Source organism: Cupressus sempervirens, chromosome 7 (genome assembly GCF_028749045.1).
Source record: "Cupressus sempervirens isolate cs-2001-9-10 chromosome 7, ASM2874904v1, whole genome shotgun sequence".
NCBI classification, from domain to species: Eukaryota; Viridiplantae; Streptophyta; class Pinopsida; order Cupressales; family Cupressaceae; genus Cupressus; species Cupressus sempervirens.
Genome location: NC_143124.1, coordinates 37,636,139 through 37,654,381, shown reverse-complemented (window position 1 = coordinate 37,654,381; position 18,243 = coordinate 37,636,139). Strand labels below are relative to the sequence as shown.

General features: G+C 33.7%; 2 pseudogenes; both read left to right on the top strand.

Annotated features, from left to right (window-relative positions):
* The first annotated feature begins 4,879 nt into the window (after positions 1-4,879).
* LOC149545309 (SNF1-related protein kinase regulatory subunit gamma-1 pseudogene) lies at positions 4,880-8,150 on the top strand (annotated as a pseudogene).
* A 5,088-nt stretch (positions 8,151-13,238) lies between these two features.
* On the top strand, positions 13,239-14,805 carry LOC149545308 (SNF1-related protein kinase regulatory subunit gamma-1-like; annotated as a pseudogene).
* Positions 14,806-18,243: the final 3,438 nt, after the last annotated feature.

Below are 18,243 nucleotides of genomic sequence, written 5' to 3'. Positions count from 1 at the left end.
CCATGGTGAAGACCATGTATCCATTTTATACAAATAGAGCTAGAGTTAGAGGCTACTCTGTGACTAAGTGTACTAATGAGCTTGTCATACCATTCATATATCCTTATTGGTTGGCTACTCATCATAGATGGCCATAGAAGGATGAGTTCCCTCTGTGTTTCTACAAACAATTATTTGCAAAATTTCATTTACACCATGATGTTGATTACACAAATTATCTAGGTCATGTTGGGCAGGGTCTAGGGAGACTTTTAGGTAGATTCAAACCAGTGGGCACTCTTGCACCTATTAAAAAATGGGAAATGGTGGGTCCAAAACTTTTGGTTATGCTGAGAGGTCCACAAATGGTTGTTGCAGGCCAAAGTGTTCCTGATGACACAATCAAGATAGATTTATTCAAGCACCACCACCTTAACCACATAGTTGCATGAGATTTATTTTGATCGGTGTGGTAGATATATGTTATGGTCTCGAGGTATCATTTCCACAACTACATCATCTAGCACATGTGTTGATGATTTATATGGGGTAGCAGACATACCTTCTCCACTAGAGGTTTCTGTAGTCTTAGATATGGATGCATTGCATTTTTTGGGATCCTATTTAGCGTCTGATCTTTTGGATTCATATCGAGCATTATCTATAGTCATGGGGATTCCACTTTGTGATACTAGCTCTTAGATTAGTCATATTTTGTCATGTATAGTAAGATCAAAGGGTTTGTAGAGGTAGGATGACAATCCTACACCTTCTATTACTCATGCTACTCATGCTACTACATAGGCCCATATAGCACTAGCCCCAGCTACTCAGGAGCCTACAACACCAACCCACGCCGCCCACACCCCCCCCCCCCCCCCCCCCAATCCCCCCACCCCCCCATCCCCCCACCACTTAGAATTTCACTGCTAGACAGCCTGGTCTATTTACCTCTATGCTTTTAGATGGCACTATTTACTTGGATGTTGATAATGTTTTATCATTCCATGATTTAGATATCAGTTAGATCGGCAGAGCATTGCATGATGCTACAGTAAATATGTCTATATGTTTAAATTTGTATATACATGTGTGTTTGTGTATGTGTTATAGGATCTAAGTGATAGTCTGTTACGTTTTGGTGATCTATAGACATGGAAAGTTCCTACATGTCTTGAGTCTCAGGTATGTTACAATTTAAATATATATTTTATTTATATGTATGATATAATATGTGTGTACATAATTTGACACTATCATTTGACAGAAGGTTTAGACACAACTAATAGACCCTTTTCGGGACATCCAAGATCAGGAGGGGGATGTAGCCGATTGGATCATGGTCTTTTATTTTATAAATATTATTTTGGAGACATTTGATATAGTATTTTGGATATACAAGTTTATATGGACACTTTTATGTTTTATATGTTATTTCTAGACACATGTTTATATGGAGATTTTGATGTTTTATATATCTTATTTTGAGACATTTGATATATGATATTTTATACAGTTGATATGGGTAAATTATTCTCTAGATATATTTTATAGTATATGTACATGTCTTCGATGTTATTTCATAGATGTATATGTACATATGTTCATGTTGAATGTGCATGCATGTTTTCAATATTGATATTTTTATTAATGTTTATGTACATGTTATTGATCTTTTAATGTCTTAATCTTTTATGTTTATGTATGTGTTATTCATGTTTTTGTATATGTTATTCATCTTAATTCCTTAATCTAAGTGTAATTAACTATGTTTAATGACATGTCTTAAGGGGAGATCCTAAATTATACATAAGAATGTAGATTAATTTAATGTATTTTTTATTTCATAGATTTATGTATATATGTTCATGTTAAAAGTAGACATGTATGTTTTCAATATTCACATTTTTATGTATATGTTATTGATTTTAATGTCTTTATCTAAGTGTAATTGACTATATTTAATGACATATCTTAAGGGAAGATCCTAAATTATACATAAGAATGTAGATTAATGTATATTTTATTTCATAGATGTATGTAAATATGTTCATGGTAAATGTAGACATGTATGTTTTCAATATTCCTGTTTATGTATATATTATTGTATTTAATGCCTTTTAAATCCAAGTATAATTAACTATAATTAATGACATGTCTTAAGGGGAGATCCTAAATTTAATATATAATAAGAATGTAGATGAATGCATAGGTAAGAATATAACATTTACATGTACATAAGTGTTGGAAATATTCAAGATATGATAGGTTACTGAGAGGGGAGGGGTGAATCAGTAACCTTAAAACTTTTATTAATTTACCATACATCCATCTATTCTAATGCATGCATTAGTTTTGAAATATAAAAAAATCATTACACAAGTGAACACGATAATTTGGTGACCCAAAAACCTTCCAAATAGAAAGTAAAACTAGGGTGGGGATGATACCCACAAAACTTCAATACTACAGCAAAAAGTCGGCCTGTTAAGGCTTACATTGACCACTTCTAGTGATCTGCCCTATTAGGAGCACAAAGGATTGCTAGGTCCACCTTGTTAGAGGATTTAAAAACATAGAATGGAGTATGCACTCTATTAGGAGATTTGTACAAAGACTGTTAAAGTCTACCTTGTTAGAGGATTTGAAAATCTGATTCACCTGTTAGGATGAAATATTGGATCTTCTTGAAATTGATTACTGCTAAGATCCCTTATACACTGATCACCTCATGTGATGGATATTACTTTTTAGTCTCTGAATTAACCTTGCTGTGTACCTTGAACTGCTGCTAATGATCTTTCGCATATACTTCACATTACTTAGCAATTCTTTTTCATTCCATGCATCATAAATATTCTCATTCATTATATCTGATGTCTTACAATACATCTTACATATATACCTTTCAAACTTACAAAATTAAAAGGTCAGCCAAAATACAAGTAAAAGAATACATTACAGAGTCAGCCCAATTGTAAATAACTTGAGTTCACTGAACTGACTTGGTGACCTTTTGATACTCAACATCCACTGCATTAGTCAGCATCACCATGCACTTGATAGAAGTGAAGGCTCAATCCATAGTAATCACTCGATGTAGTTGTGAACTCGGTAACCACTGGTGGCTCGGTAGAGTGTCACTCGGTAGATACTGTTCACTGAGTTTACCTTGCTTCACTCAGTAAACACTGAATATTTCATTGCTTGGTAGACACTAAATCTTTCATGACACAAACTATCTACTTAGTAGATACTATGAAGCATGATAGATACTGAGAATCTTGGTAAACACTGCTAGACTTCACATTGTTTGTATTTTCTCAGTAGCCGCTATCTACTCGGTGTAAACTACAGAACTACTAAGTTTACAAGGTAACCACTAGATGCTCAGTAAGTATACAGAATTGAGTAAGTGTTGTCACTAATGAAAAAATAATCATAATGACAAAAATCTCCCCCTTTGGAATTAGTGACAAAAAAACTTATGAATCAAAACTTACATTCTGATTTACTCTATTATTTACATATCTTACATATCTCTCCATACATATGGTATGCATAGCATTTATCTATACAATGTCTTTCTTATTCCTTATTCATCTCGTATTCATAATGATAACAATCTTGTCTCCCCCTACCAACAATCTCATCTCCCCCTTTTTTACAATAATGCCGAAGAATGTATATAAAATAAATTTAAATTGAGATACCAAAATGTGAGAGAAAATTTGAGTGTACCTTGAGAATAAGAGACAATGTCTTATCCCAATTGTCTTGCAAAATCTTGCAAGTGGAGAGAGCCACTTGAACTTCTGCAGAAATTTCAATCATATGATCTACTATTGAAAAATTATTGTCATGAATCAATGTTTTTGAGTAGGCAATGCGTTTCTACATTTGATCCATGACTGGAAGAATCATATTTTGGATCTCAATCAATGTAGACTAGATTTTGGCTTCTTCTCTTAGTAACTCTGCCTACTTTTCAGACAAAAATTTCACCTTTGTGTAATGAGATGAGCTTGAACTATGGTCAAGTTGTGACTTTTGAGTGCTATCTTTCATTTCCACATCCAATTTATTCAATTTTTATTTGACTTCCTTTGTCAACTCAGTAACATCATAGAGCTTTCCAAAAAGTGATGTTACATTTGTGAAAGCTTGCTCAAGATTGCTCAAAATTGAGGTTAATTCAACCTATTTTATTGCAATGTGCTAAGCAATGTGCTCAAGCACTTTATTATCAAATTTCTTTTCTGCCTTTTCAATGAGTTTCTCTTGCCCAGAAGTGTCCTCATTGAACTTATTTATAGCCTCTTCTAATTGCTACAAAATGTGTTGAGATGAATCAACATCAACACCAATAGCTTCAATAATTATATTTTTAGCATTTTCTATTATATTATATTCTCTATCTCTCTCTTCTATGAGTTGCTTCTACCTTATCTTTTTCTCTAGAAGCTGACTAACCATTCTCATTTCTTTGGCTGAGGCATTGTCCAAGTCTATCTTAGGAATAACAATTTCTATATCCAAGTCTATGTCTTCATCAATTTGTTTTCTAGTAAGCAAAAGTTTTAGAGGAGTCTTAAACTTCACTTCTATGCTTACTTCCTTGCATTTTGAAATAGAAATAATAGCTAACATGGATGGACTAGCAGAAGATACTTGAATAGGTGCAACTGGAGGAGAGTTGAGAGAAGTACTAGTTGATTCCAAAATTGGTGTGCTTCCCAAGAATAATGTATAAATAGGTAGTGTACAGATTGGAATATTTACTATAGAAAAAATTGTAGAACTTACTATACATTGATCAAAGGAGGTTGACACAGTTGATGCTCTAGTGACTGATTGCTTGGGTGCTGATGAAGAAATTTGTAGCTCAATAGATGAAGTAATGGATACCTCCATAGATGATGCTCAGAGCTATGAGGAAGCAGGAGTAGATGATTTTTTTGATGTGGTCAATCCTGCTGAAGGTATCTCCAACCTTGATGATGTTGTACTCTTAAGTGGAGAGTGAGGAAGGGAAGCAATCCTTGTACTGCAATCTTCATTGGATCATCTTCTTCATCCTCTTCCTCCTTGTCTTCTTCTTTAGCTTCTTCCTCCTTCTCCTCTTCTTCCTTCTCCTTAATCAATTCTTGCATGTCTTCATTAGTCATTGTAACTGAGGGAGTATTATCATCTTCCTCATCCTCTTGGTCACTATCATCATCCTTGATTTCTATAGGATCATCACTAGGATTTTGTAGATGATAGATGTTCTTCCATAGGTTTGTTGCATCTCTTACAACATGCTCAATTTCCTTAATTAAAATCAAACAAGTGTCAAATCTAATCATCATTCTTCCTTCATTTTTCTTCATTGTTGCCTTTATTTTTACCTCAGTGAGACTCGATAGAAGATTCTTCAAGGATTTCTCATATATGTCCTTGGCTATTTGGGTGGCTAACTCCCACCTTGGTTGCAATATTACCAAAAAATCTTTGGACATTTGAGGGGCAATCTAGTCTGGGGAATACTTCTATTTTCCCATCTTAGTAAGTACCATTTCCTCAATCTACATCTTCTCTACATCTGTCCTTGTTCCAAACATTAAAGCTTTGAAATTTGCAATGCCAGCTCCCTCTTCCATCCATTTCAATCTTTCTTGGAAGGTCAGTTGGGGCTTGCTGAATACTACTTCACTTTTATTCTTATCTTTACCTCTTCTTGTGAAAACAACTTGGGTGGCTTGGTAATGATTACCTTGCCCTTCTTCTTGACTGGTTCTCTTTCTCTAATTCTTCCTCTTCATTTTCCAGTTCCTGCTTCTCTTCTTCATCCTCACCTTTTCCCTTGGTAATCATTAAAGGCTCGGTAACAGTCTTCAACTTAGCAACCTTTCTCTTACCTTTATTGATTGCTTGGAGAAGTTTGATTTCCAATTCTATTATGGATTTGGCCTCATCATAGGTTCCAAAATTTTGTTGCTTGGGATCTACTAGTTCATTTACCAATGCTTCAATAATATCCCTAGTTTCATCAATGTTTACCTCATAAGGTAGAGGTTTTACCCATGCAACTTGGGGCCTAATTGCATAAATATATACTTTGTCATAGTCAACCATAAAAAAAACATCATCTTTGTAATCTTTAACAAGTTTAGGATGGATTCTAAACCTGTTGTTCATTCTTTCCTTGAAGTCCTCAAAATAGTTGTCCATTATACTATCAAAATTGACACCCATTTCTACTATAAATTCATTAATCTGATATAGAATAGGGACATCCTTTCTCCATACAATAGAACCTTTGGAGGGAAAGAATTTTTGTACATAGAAGAATAAACATGTCAACAAGGAACCAAATTTATAAGGGTTATTCTTGGATGATCTAATACTGTCCATGTTTTTGTTTAGCTACCTTAGCAATAGCTTAGACAAGTCATACTCCAAATTCTTCTCCATAACCTTAAATACTAGGTCTACGGTCTCACACGACACACTGTTCAATCAGCTTGAACTATAGATCTTGTGAGCTACCATATGAATTCCATATCTAAGTTCAACATTGGTAATGTTGCTAATCTTTAAGCCTCTGCCATCCCACTCAGCTAGGGTTTTCTTCTAAAGTTCATCTCTATAGTATTAGCCTGAAAAAGAAGTGTGGTCATGATCATCATAATTAATATTAGGCTCATACTTATAGTATGAACTATTATTAGACACATAAAAATATCTAAATGATTAAAAATATGTAATTTTTTGATATAATTTAACATTAATGATGTTATCTTTTCCTTTCCATTAAATGTAATTAATATTTCATTTAATTAAATAATAATAAGAAATTTGGAAAGGCAACTCAAATTACATAATTAAAACTCTAAACATGAGCTCTAATTAAATATTCAACTCACATTTGAAACATTGGTAGATTTATAAGAGAAACCCATTATATTTGTATGCATCTCATAACACATCATTTGATTATGGTGGCTTTCATATCTAAAAAGAAGTCATCCTAAAAAATGCTTAAGAACTTGTCTTCCATGTGTGACAAGTTTCTTTATTGCTATCCAAAGGTTAAGTTAACCTAAAGCATAAGAGACAATTTGTATGGATGGTCACCATAAACATGTCATTTTATAGCTCAATCCAATGATAGTTTAAAGATTCTCATTCACATTTTCTCTCTCTCTCACACACACACATTTATATAGTTGTTGCCTGACTTTAAGTCACTCATTTTTTAAATTTATTTTTTGTCAATATTGGTCAGTTTAGTCAATCTTGAGTCTAGGTCTAAGTTGTTATAGGTAGGCCATCCTTGTCAGGTTTCCCTTTCTCTTGATCTCTCATTTATTTTTCAGGTGGGTTGGTTTAAGTGTTGTCATGTTAGGTATGTGATAGCTCCTAGCCCAACAAAGATATCATGTTTTATTGATGATCTTCTCAGATAAAGGATATACAAATATTTCTTATTTTAGAGCTTCATGGAGCAGTATGTACAATCTAGAAAGACATTTGGTTACTAAGGGCTCTACAAATTTGGAAGATCTCTAGTGGTAGAGATCAATTCAGATGCCAATCTTGTTGAAGTGGTTGAATTGCTTGCCAAGAAAAAGATATTGAGTGCACCAATAAGGGATATAAATGTGCCAGATGATTCAACTTGGATTGACAAGTAGATTAGGATTGTTAAGTTTGTAGGAATCTCTTTGTGGTTGCTTCAATAGTCTCAAGTGTTTGGAATAAACTCAGATCCTAAAGCTAATGTTGCAAAGGGAGGTCACTTCTTTGAAATGTTTACATCCTCAAAATTCTACGGGGAGACAAAGGTCAAAGACATATCAGGATCCTTCCGTTGGGTTCCATTCCTACCTGTACAGCCATGTAACTCATTTTTAACAATGCTTATCTTGCTTTTGAAGTATAAGATGAAGAGTCTCCCTGTGGTTGACATAGGTGAGGGAAAGATTGAATTTTTTTTTACACAGTCTACTGTAGTGCATATGCTTTCTAAGTGTGTTGGACTCCCTTGGTTTGAGACTTGGGGAAACAACACACTTTTAAAACATCTCCTTCCAGTAATGAAACTGGATCAAATGGTCAAGTTCATTGAAGATCAACATGTTCTCCAAGCATTCAAATTGATGAATGAAAAGCGTGTAGGGGGGTAGAGTATTCCAAGTTAGATTTTGGACATGAAGAGTCAAATAATTCCAATAGAGACTATTGCAATACTTTGAGGAATCTTTTTCATTGAATTCATAAAGAATGATACCATTAAAATGGTCAAGTAAAAATTAAAAGAATAGGAATCAGAAAAGAGTTCTTATTTGGTAATGCAATGATAAAAGCTGATATAGAACATTCAAAGAAGTTTATTCTCATATATTAATGTATAAAAGATGGATTTCTTGCATAAATAATCATTGAAGGGTTGATATCTCAAAGTATTTAATAAGGAAATGGAGGTATTCTTGAAAGTTTTCAAAATGCATTGGATTCAAAATACAATGCAAAGTTTTTGTGGAAGGATGGATTTGGGCAAAACTACTATTAAGGATGATCACTATATTACTCTTCCTCCATTTGGGCTTTCAACTTACAAATTGCAAAGGAGCACTTGGACTTCTACTAGTTGTGTTGACTAATAGCAAATTATCTCTCTGTCAAGCTCAGTTGATTCTTGGTTGAAAAAGCTAAGGTTTTAGAAAAAGAAACAAAAAATATTGTGACTACTTTGCTGAACTTATCCATAAATGACAACAGTGAGACTAAGATTGCTGCTGCAGGAGCCATTGAACCCCTCATAAACGTACTTAGAGGAGGTAATCCTGAAGCAAAAGAGAATGCCACTGCAACTTTATTCAACTTATTAGTCATAGAGGAAAATAAAATTTCCATTGGGCAGTCCAGTGCTATATCACCTTTAGTGGACCTCCTAATGAATGGTACTCCCCAAGGAAAGAAGGATGCTTCCACTATTTTATTTAAATCATCCATCTTACATGAGAACAAAGGCCATATTGTACAAGTTGGTGCTATTAAGCATCTCATTAAACTCATGAACCATGTGGCTGGAATGGTAGATAAGGCAGTTGCCGTTTTGGCCAATCTATCAACTATTCAACAAGGTTGTGTTGCAATAGGTGAGGAGCATGGCATTTCTACTTTGGTGGAAGTGGCTGAAATAGGGTCTTAGAGGGGAAAGGAAAATGTTGCAGCTGCCATTCTACAACTTTGTACAAATAGCAATAAGTTCCGAGCTCTAGTTTTACAGGAAGGTGCCATTCCACCTCTAGTTGCATTGCCTCAATCTAGAACTCCACGAGCAAAGGAGAAGGCACAAGCCCTTCTTTGACATTTTAGGGATCAACAACATGCAAGTCTGAGAAGAGGTGCTGATAGACACATGGATAGGCATTTTGATCGGATGTGATAGTTTGTCAAGTGCTAAATCTTCTTTCTATGGCTTCTTCACTCGCTCCATTCATTGCACCACTGTTGGCGATGGAACCACCTGAAACAACCTCATCTCCCACCTAGGTCAAAAGCCTCTTGTATGAGTTGATAAAAAAATATATCTTGAAGAAGGCCTTGCTACTTCTATCATGAGGGAGGAATATGTAAATGTCAAAGATATGGTAGATGTAACTAGTGAATACAACGCTGTAATATGCTGTCATTGTCACCATTATCATTCTCCACCATTGTTTGGTTGATGTTATATCACATTTCAAGATTGATATCATGGGAATAGTTACAACAATGATCAATGAACTTGGGAAACATGTAATGTTGGAGTAGATTTAAATAACCAATATTTCTCACATTGTTCTATTGATCATCTTCTGTCATTGGATGTGGATTTGACTTATTAGTTTGGCATTGTTAATCACATGATTTGTTGGTTATATTTGATGATCTATTTTGAATCTAAAGATATGAGTAGAGGAAATGATGCAACTCCAGAAGCCCAATGGATTTAGCTCAATTTTTGGTTAGAAATGAATAGTTTCAAAATTGAGAAGTCATTATTCTTGTATTCCTTCATCTATGGTGACTGTTTGAGTTCTCAGATTTGAAAAGTCTTTTCTTTTGTATTTTGTCTCTTCGTATTCAAAGAAGAGGAAAGATCATTGGCTCTTACGAGCCTGTTATTGTAAAGATCTATAAATTATATAAAATTTTCAGTAGAGAGGGCTATTCCTTTTCTATACACAGTCAGAGAGTTGGAGTGGAGGAGAGAGCACTTTTAATTTCTGTAATTTCATTCATGTATTGAGATTAATGTTTAGTTTTCTTTGTAATAGGTTTGGCTATAGTCTGCAGGCAAATATGATCAGAGTATTGTGTCTGTGTGTTTAAAAAAAGGAAAGGTTTGGTTATGAATCAGAATATTTGGGCAACACTTTTTTGATTACTTTTAATCGAATTATTGTTATGATAAGTTTTGAGAACTTTCTTGTATTCTTGGTCAAATGGTGATTGGGAGATAGATCAGAGTACTGTTAACTGATCCTATTGCAAAGGTTTGAATGTTCAATCTTTATTTTTTTTAATCTCATGTCATTGCATTTGCATAACAAATAGCATTCTTGCATCACCAATGTTGGGAAGTCATAGGATGTGTGAGTTTCTGAAGTTGGATAGGATTAGAATCTAAATTTTCTTGAGTTAGTTCTGGATAGGATTAGCTTGGTTTTGCCTTTGCTATTCTCTGGTTAAGAACATACCCCACAGTAGGAATTCGAGATAAAACATAATTCATTAAATATCATTTACATATGGAGTTGTACCTCAATTCAGAGGGAAACTAGATATTCTTAGAAATAGTTTCCAAAGTATTGTGTAAAGTTGGTCTTTGTTATAAGTTTGGGCACATAAAAAGAGGAAAAGAAGAAGAACAATCTGTTTACCAATAGATTTTTGGTGACTCTGTTGGGGAGTTGGACAAGAAGACCAGTGCTAGAGATTTTTTTTTTAGTTTATTATTGTTATCTCTGCTTGAGATTGGTGACTCTGTGTCTTTAAAAGAACCTATTATATATCAGAGTTTGAAAGATTTGAAAGTTCTTATCATTTAGGTTCCCAACTCATATTCTTGGAGACTAAGAGGAAGAATACTTTGGTTTTTCAAGAAACAATATTAATTTTCTCTTCTACTCAAAGATTGGCGACTCCGTTGTTTAAAAAAGGATCATGCCTATTAGAACATATTTTTGGAGAACTTACTGCAAAATTGGTTGCTCATGACTAAGATAACATCATTATCTTTCCATAAATTTGATTCAAATTTATGTAACTCTATTGTACAAATAATATCAGGAAATGTACTGAGGTCAGATTCCTCTGAGAAATGATTTAAAATATAAAAGGAGACTTTTGCCATTTGTTGAAGAGATTGTGATTGATGATGATCCTATGCTTCAACAACTCTAGAGTAAATTTAAAAGAGTGTTAGTTATGCCACAAGAAACAACTTGAGTATAGCTCAAGACCATTGGTCTAGAGAATCATGGAAGCTAATTGAAAAGAGCTTCTATGTTCACCAGGAGTTCAGAAAGAAAAGCACTGATGTGAGTTCTAAAAAGGATGCTTTGTCTTCTCCCATCTGTCCTACTTTGAGAGAACCTAAATTTTCTTCATCCTCAATATTACCATGGATGAGCCATTAGCATGAAGAAGGTAATTAGCATGAAAAGCATTTCCAACTTGAACCATCACAAAAAGAAGAAAAGTTTGTTATTATTCCTTGCTTCTCAATAGTATTTCCTATGGAGTCATTAGTTACACCTTTAGATCCATCATTTAAGGTTGGAAATGAGACTTGTTCTCCTAATATTGAGCTTAATGCAATAAGTATGAATCTAGAACCACTCTCAGAATTGCAAACAAATGAATAAGTTTTGGTCTAGCATGCTGAAATCATTGAAGTTGCAGAAAGAATTCCTAAGGTGGATAGAATCAATGAGCAAAATGAACAGATCATATCAACCAATGGTTTGAGTTTTGAACAATAAGAGAAGCCTAGTTTCCCAGAAGCACAACTTTCAACAAATGAAGACAACCTTCTCAATGATGAAGAATTGGTAAGAACAGTTGACAAAGAATTTTCTTTCATGCCTTCATTTATCTCTGATTTTAAAAGTTCCAAATTTGAAGAAAATAAGGATAACATTTTGCATGAAGTTTCTATTGAAGATAATCAGATAGTTAATACATCTCTAGAACATAAAGAGTTTGATTTCATTAAAGATTGTGGCAAAACTGATATTCAATTTGTGAAAGTTGATGATAAGCCTATGTTGGAATCCATTTGCTTCAAAGAAAATGCAATGATTAATCCTCTTAATGAATATTTTGCCAAGTTTGAGAATATAATTGAAGAGATGATGAGTAAAATTGAAATAGAAGTAGATGGGGATCTTGTTCCAAAATGTTGTCTTCCTGAAAATTTGCATGAAACTAATGTGCTAGTTGCATTATGTTTTAGTAGTTATCCTACTAAATTTGAGAATGTAACTTCTTATGAGGTGGATGAAAGTGATAATGAATTACCTTGGAAGAGGCACTGGCAAAAAGAACATTTCCAGCCTACAAATATTCTTGAAGATCATGAAGGAAAGGTAAGAAAAATTGAAAAAGAAGATGTATCTATATTTGCTTTTCCTGATGTTGATGAAATTTGTGAAATGGATGAAAAGAATGCGGCTGATATTTCAAAATGTTGGTATGAAAATCATCCCAAGGCTGATGGATTATTTAAAAATGAAATTTTTGATGTCATTGAAGAGTATAATAGTATTGAGTCTTCCTTTGTTATGGTTGGTAAAGATCAGCTTTCTGAACCAGTTTGCTTTGAAGATAATTTAGTAGTGAATGATCTTGATCAAATACGTTCGAATGAAAAGGTTGAGATATGTTCTGACAACCACCTTACTAAAAATGTTGATTAAGAAATTGATGCAACAATAGTTTTTGAAAAAGAAGTTTCAAATATTAATGAAGTACTGCAGCATCTTGTAGGAGACAAAGAATTAAATGAAGATTTTTCTAGTCATGAAATGAAAATTGAGCAATCTTTGGTGCTAGCCACATATGATTCTTCTTCTTTAATTAATTCAAATATTAAAGTTTTGAGTTTAAAAGGACATTTCTCAGATTTGATAAATGCTAAGGATGAAGAAGATGTTTCAATTCTATTAGAATCTATGAGTAATGAAGGATCATCCAGTTTTAGCCTAGGTTTGAAGTCTGAAATGGTTATTAACAGTGCATCTAATGCTGGTATTTTTGATAAAGGTGATATTGTTGGTAATAAAATAAACACATGTAACTATCTTCCAGCAACATGTACAAAATTTGGTGATTGTTTTTCTTCTTCACCAAAGAAGTTAGAACATGTGGAAAATGGGGATGCATTTTTTAGCTCTGGTTCAGAATCAGAAGTTGTTTTTGACAGTGCTTGCAAATGGTATGATTATATTTCTCTCCTAAAAGATTTGCAATGTTTTGATTTTGTTAATTATGATTTGAAAGTTGATATCTCTACTAAGGATGATAATAGAGAAAATGAAGATGATAATGCTGAAAAAGATGAAATGAATTATATTCCAATAATGCATCCAGAATATGTTGAATATTTTCTTCCATCACAGAAGTTTGAGTATGCAAGGAAGGATGTACATGGAAGCACAGATCAATCAGAGGTCTATAATAAGGCATGGCTGTTTGGAAAGATCTTGTGGGTCATCATGTTGCAAAAGGCTTTGGGGCTTAAGTTCAACAGTGAAGGAGTAGCTAAAGATAACCTATGTTTTTTCAAATTGATGAAGCATCTTCCTCTATTTAGAAGAGGTTCATACTTTTCTCTTCCTATGAATGGCCACATATGAATCTTTCTTTATTGTTGGTCCTACTGGTGAGGTTTCCTCACCTTTTGTAAATAAGTTTTCTTTCCAATTTTGATGTGTCTAGTGTAGCTCTTTCTTGCTTAGTCTATTGTGATTGTTTTCTCTTGCTTTGTTTTAGTCTGCCTTGCTCCCCTCTACCCTCCCTATATCATGTTTTATTGATGATCTTATCAAATAAAGGATATACAAATATTTTTTATTTTAGAGATTCATGGAGGAGTATGTGCAATCCGGAAAGACATTTGGTTACTAAGGGCTCTACAAATTTGAAAGATCTCCAGTGGTAGAGATCAATTCAGATGCTAGTCTTGTTGAAGTGCTCAAATTGCTTGCCAAGAAAAAGATATTAAGTGCACTAGTAAGGGATATAAATGTGCTAGATAATGTAACTTGGATTGACAAGTAGATCGGGATTGTTAAGTTTGTAAAAATCTTTGTGTGGTTACTTCAACAGTCTCAAGTGTTTGGAATAAACTCAGATCCTAAAGCTAATGTTGCAAAGGGAGGTCACTTCTTTGAAATGTTTACATCCTCAAAATTCTACGGGGAGACAAAGGTCAAAGACATATCAGGATCCTTCCGTTGGGCTCCATTCCTACCTGTACAACCATCTAACTCATTTTTAACAATGCTTCTCTTGCTTTTGAAGTATAGCATGAAGAGTCTCCCTGTGGTTGACATAGGTGAGGGAAAGATTGAAAAAATTGTTACATAGTCTACTGTAGTGCATATGCTTTCTAAGTGTGTCAGACTCCGTTGATTTGAGACCTGGGGAAACAACACACTTTCAAAACTTCGCCTTCCAGTAATGAAACCAGATCAAATGGTCAAGTTCATTGAAGATCAAAGTGTTCTCCAAGCATTCAAATTGATGAGTGAAAAGCATGTAGGGGAGCTGAGTATTCAAAGTTAGATATTGCACATGAAGAGTCAAAGAATTCCAATAGAGACTATTACAATACTTTGAGGAATCTTTCTCATTAAATTCATAAAGAATGATACCATTAAAATGGTCAAGGAAGTAAAAGTTAAAAGAATAGGAATTAGAAAAGAGTTCTTATTTGGTAATGCATTTATAAAAATTGATATAGAACATTCAAAGAAGTTTATTCTCATATATCAATGTATAAAAGATGGATTTATTGAATAAATAATCATTGAAGGGTTGATATCTCAAAGTATTCAATAAGGAAATGAAGGTATTCTTGAAAGTTTTCAAAATGCATTGGATTCAAAATATAATGCAGAGTTTTTGTGGAAGGATGGATTTGGGCAAAACTACTATTAAGGATGATCACTATATTACTCTTCCTCCATTTGGGCTTTCAACTTACAAATTGCAAAGGAGCACCTAGACTTCTGCTGGTTGTGTTGACTAGTAGAAAATTACCTCTCTATCAAGCTCAGTTGATTCTTGGTTGAAATAGCTAAGGTTTTAGAAAAAGAAATAGAAAATGCTATGATTGCTTTGCTGAACTTATCCATAAATGAAAACAATAAGACTGAGATTGCTACTGTAGGAGCCATTCAAACCCTAATAAATGTACTTAGAGGAGGTAATCCTAAAGAAAAAGAGAATTCCGCTTCAACTTTATTTAGCTTATCAGTCATAGAGGAAAATAAAATTTCCATCGAGCAGTCTGGTGCTATATCACCTTTAGTGGACCTCCTAATGAATGGTACTTCTCGAGGAAAGAAGGATGTTGCCACTCTTTTATTTAAATTTTCCATCTTACATGAGAATAAAGGCCGCATTGTACGTGTTGGTGCTGTTAAGCATCTCATTAAACTCATGAACCGTGTGGCTGGAATGGTAGATAAGGTAGTTGCCATTTAATTAATCTATTAACTATTCAACAAGGTCGCGCTACAATAGGTGAGGATCATGGCATTTCTTCTTTGGTGGAAGTGGTTGAAATAGTGTCTCAAAGGGGAAAGGAAAATGGTGCAACTACCCTTTTGCAACTTTGTACAAATAGCAATAAGTTTCGAGCTCTGGTTTTACAGGAAGGTGCCATTCCACCTCTAGTTGCATTGTCTCAATCTAGAACTCCATGAGCAAAGGAGAAGGCACAAGCCCTTCTTTCACATTTTAGGGATCAACAACATGTAGGTCTGAGAAGAGGTGCTGATAGACACATGGATAGGCATTTTGATCGGATATGATAGTTTGTCAAGTGCTAAATCTTCTTAGTTGGCGATGGAACCACCTAAAACAACCTCATCTCCCACCCAGGTTAGAAGCCTCTTGTATGAGTTGATAAAAAAAATATCTTGAAGAAGGCCTTGCTACTTCTATCATGAGGGAGGAATATGTAAATGTCAAAGATATGGTAGATGTAACTAGTGAATACAACGCTGTAATATGCCGTCATTGTCACCATTATCATTCTCCACCATTGTTTGGTCGATGTTATATCACAGTTCAGGATTGATATCATGGGAATAGTTACAACAATGATCATTGAACTTGGGTAGTGGGTAATGTTGGAGTAGATTTAAATAACCAATGTTGCTCACATTGTCCTGCTGATCATCTTCTGTCATTGGATGTGGATTTGACTTATTAGTTTGGCATTGTTAATCACATGATTTGTTGGTTATATTTGATGATCTATTTCAAATCTAAAGATATGAGTAGAGGAAATTGTGCAACTCTAGAAGCCCAATGCATTCAACTCAAATGTTGGTTAGAAATGAATAGTTTCAGAATTGAGAAGTCATTATTCTTGTATTCCTTCATCTGTGGTGATTGTTTGAGTTCTCAAATTTGAAAAGTCTTTTTCTTTGTATTTTGTGTCTTTGTATTCAAAGAAGAGGAAAGGTCATTGGCTCTTACGAGCCTGTTATTGTAAAGATCTATAGATTCTGTAAAGTTATCAGTAGAGAGGGCTTTTCCTTTTCTATAGACAGTCAGAGAACTAGAGTGGAGGAGAGAGCACATTTAATTTCTGTAATTTCATTCATGTATTAAGATTAATGTTCAATTTCCTTTGTAATAGGCTTGGCTATAGTCTGCAGGAAAATATGATTAGAGTATTGTATCTGTGTGTTTAAAACAAGGAAAAGTTTTGTTATGAGTTAGAGTACTTGGGCAAAACTTTTTTGATTACTTTCAATCGGAGTATTGTTATGATCAGTTTTGAGCACTTTCTTGTATTCTTGGTCAAATGGTGATTGGGAGATATATCAAAGTACTGTCAACTAATCCTATTGCAAAGGTTTGAATGTTCAATCTTCATTTTTTTTTATCTCATGTCATTGCATTTGCATAACAAATAGCATTCTTGCATCACCAATGTTGGGAAGTAATAGGATGTGTGAGTTCTTGAAATTGGATAGGATTAGAATCTAAATTTGCCTGAGTTAGTTCTGCATAGGATTAGCTTGGTTTTGCCTCTGCTGTTCTCTGGTTAAGAACATAGGAATTAGAGATTAAACATAATTCATTGAATATCATTTACACAGGGAGTTGTACCTCAATTCAGAGGGAAACTAGATATTCTTAGAAATGGTTTCCAACTATTGTGTAAAGTTGTTCTTTCTTATAAGTTTGGGCACATAAAAAGAGGAAAAGAAGAAGAACAATCTATTTACCAACAATAGTATATAAATGTATGTATGTATATATGTACATATATATGTATGTATGTATATATCAATCCATCTTACATAACATTCATCATAAAAGAGTATCCTTATCATATGATAATTTCAACTATCTCATTCACATTTTCACATACAAAACACACACACACACACACACACACACTCTCTCTCTCTCTCTCTCTCTCTCTCTCTCTCTCTCTCTCTCTCTCTCTCTCTCTCTCTCTCTCTCTCTCTACATTAATCCATCTTCAATTACATTCATCATATAAGAGTATTCTTATAAAATGTTCTAGTTTAAGGCTTAGAGTGTTCTAGATAATGTTGTCTATCCATATTGTAAGTTGTTTTACTTATTGGCCAACTCAAGAAAAATAGTATATAATGTTTAATATATTGATATTGTTCTAGATTTTCATAAATGCATATCTAAATCAGCAAAATCCTTATAATTCTTTTAGGCTTCTCCTTACATAGTTGTAGATCTAAATTTATCAATGTATTATATGTTTCCAAATACAAGGCAGAGTAAGAGACTATGGTAAAATATGATGAGATTTGTAATGACTAATTGATCATAACAATCTATTTGAAAACCTATAAAATAAAAAAGTCCCAAAAATAAAATATATTTGATTGGTTCAAGATTACTCTTCTATCCATGAATTATCTTACATGTTGTGACATAATCAAATTATTATTTTGTTCAATATAACTACATACATATTACGAGATTATTAAAAAA